The 2,819-nt window shown below is 29.5% G+C and overlaps 1 non-coding gene across 1 annotated transcript; it reads left to right on the top strand.

Moving 5' to 3' along the window:
- The first annotated feature begins 2,493 nt into the window (after nt 1-2,493).
- Trnaa-ggc lies at nt 2,494-2,564 on the top strand. The gene has a single exon. It is a non-coding gene; the product is annotated as a tRNA-Ala (tRNA).
- The last annotated feature ends 255 nt before the right edge of the window (nt 2,565-2,819 follow it).

Genomic DNA, 2,819 nt, shown 5'->3' with positions numbered 1-2,819 from the left:
ACATTTAAATATCTTGGACTGTTAACATGTTTTAGTAGTGTTAGGTTTTCCTGTGATATAGTGTGTCCAGTACTGATACAATGGTGTTCAACGGCCGATTGTTCAATTTAATGTGGGAGCAATGTTCTTTATAAATTGAAAAATCCAACAGATGACGAAGAATTTATTAATAAATCAGGTATATACCAAATTAAATGTGATGACTGCAACAAAAAATACATGGGACAGACAAGAAGAAAAGTTCATACACGGTATAGAAACTTTTTTTTATACGAATTAAGTTTTAGAAAATACTCGTATATGTCTTACGGTATACTCATAGCCTACAGTAAGCAGAGGAGGTGAAATTTAGGGCATGTGGGGCTATAGCTTTCAAATGTCAATTTAAAATGTTACTAATTAATTCATTGATTAAACTGTACATTAATATTTCACATCGACTCTGTAACAACAGCTAGTATATTATTTTCAGTTATTGTCCACATTCACTATATACAAATATAACAGCTAAATAGTAATATCAAGTGATCAGAGGCTAGCAATTAATGAATTTAAAAAAATCGTTCCCTTTTAGGTAGGTATTATATTGAATGATTAATACAATATAATATTATTATATTTGATATATATGAAGCCAATTGTTTTTTTATTAAGGTTCCCGATCTTATTGTACAACATATTATTTTATTTACAAATATATCGTTAAGCGCATATTTTCATCACTTTCCTCAAATATTATCATAAGGGAATAAACCAAGCTGAAATAAATGTATTTATGAATAGTTATTTTAAGAAATAATAAGGCAGTTACAATTTACAGCCAGTTTAACTTGGGACTTGCAAGAATTGTCAAAACAAACTAAGCTTTCTTATTTTATTGGTAACTGTTCACTTATGGAACGCTAAAACCATTCAATACAATTATTTTAATCAACGAAAATATAAACTTACACAATTCAAATGTGATGTATAACGTTACTAACAATAATTACTTATACATTTTTATAATAGTTTAACAGTAAATATTGGTAATACTACGTTTCGAGATTGTAATCTGACATATTCCTACGATGGATAACTAAATAAAAGTTTAACTACAATCTAAATCAACAATAATCAAATCACACCAAAGCATTTTGAAACACTTTAGTCAGGCTTCACACCAAACCTAAGTGTAATACAATTCACACTATCACTAAAATATGCATTTATTAAAAATAACCCTAATTTTACTGTAAACTGAACTAAGTAATACTATCCACAATAAGTTTGCTCCAAATACATATTAATCAATGACAACGCAGTAACACGTAGTTATGGTAGTTAATATTCAGGGATAGTGAGTGAATTCGCTAATTAGAATGTTATTATCCCATGAAATTTTCAGTGGTTGGTTACTGAGAGAATACATTTGAAGACGTTTACTATTTAGTTCAGTATGTAATGATTAGTTTCGTTTTTAATCAGTGAATTTTTTATAGAGTTTGCACAAAGTGAACATATATTGTATGTCATTTGGGTCGTAACTATGCGTGTCATAACGCTATGGTATTAATTATTTATTTTGTCCTAGATTGCAGTTATTCATTTGATTCAGAGAGTAATCTGAAAATCTCAAAACCGTACTGTTACTGTTTGAATCACTGATCAATAACAAATTATCGCGAAATTCCTGCTTCCCCCACAAACCATTCATCATGAAAAGAACATTAAATGGTGAAGAAAAACTATTATTATAGCGATAAGCCAACAACGATTAAATAAAAACAACTTTAGTAACTTAGACTGCCATAATGTAACATATATAGTTGTCAGAAAATAGCTTAGTTTTGTATTAAATATCAAGTTTTCTCTTCTCCCTAACTCCTTTTCTTTTCTCTTCATAGCATTTTCACACATAATTGTATGTATTTAACTGAACTGAGTTCATAGGAACGAAAGTCAAAACCAAATAAAAGATTTGTTGAGTTCTCTTACTTCTAGCCTACTGAGGAAATTGTCTATTATAGCCGTTCTTTTAACCCGGTCTTAAGGGATTTAATCAAATTAACTGTGTTAAGAGAGGTTATATATTTTCTTTATCCAATCGTAGCTGTAAGTACTGGACTACATACCTGATGCTCAACTGCCTCATATTGATCAGTACAATTTCATTGTAACTTCATTGGATGTTTAATTTTTGTGATACTACTGTTTTATATATATATATATATATATATATATTATATATATATATATATATATATACACCAGTAATGGTAGCACATTCACCCGGTAAGTGAGAAATCCGGGTTCGAGTCCCGGTGGAGCAAGCACTTTTTGCGATTCAATGTTTATTGAAATTAAATAAGGCTATTGCCACTAATACAAATTTAATGTAAATAAACGACATTTGACAGTTATTTGGTCTTCCGATCATATTTAGTGTGGTTATTTAAACGCATATGTGACAGATACGGCCAAATACAAAATAATTGAATCGTAAAAAGTTAGGGCTCTGTGGTGTAATGGTAGCACATTCACCTGGCAAGTGAGAGATCCGGGTTCGAGTCCCGGCGGAGCAAGTACTTTTTAAGACTCGATGTTTATTGAAATTTAATAAGGCTATTGCCACTTATACAAATTTAATGTATATATATTCTATTTGCTAATATACTTAAACAGTATCTCTACTAAACCGATACTATTGTTCTTAAAAAAAAACACTATTAAGTAATTTAAGCTAGATTTAGTTCAAACATGCCTCAAAACTTTGGAAAATACATTTTCAGTACTAGTTATTGCAATTTGTTCGGAATAAAATAATAATTATTGAAGAT

Source organism: Homalodisca vitripennis, chromosome 2, assembly GCF_021130785.1.
Source record: "Homalodisca vitripennis isolate AUS2020 chromosome 2, UT_GWSS_2.1, whole genome shotgun sequence".
Taxonomy (NCBI): Eukaryota; Metazoa; Arthropoda; class Insecta; order Hemiptera; family Cicadellidae; genus Homalodisca; species Homalodisca vitripennis.
The sequence above is the reverse complement of the archived record's forward strand: the minus strand, read 5'-3'. Positions and strand labels throughout refer to the sequence as shown.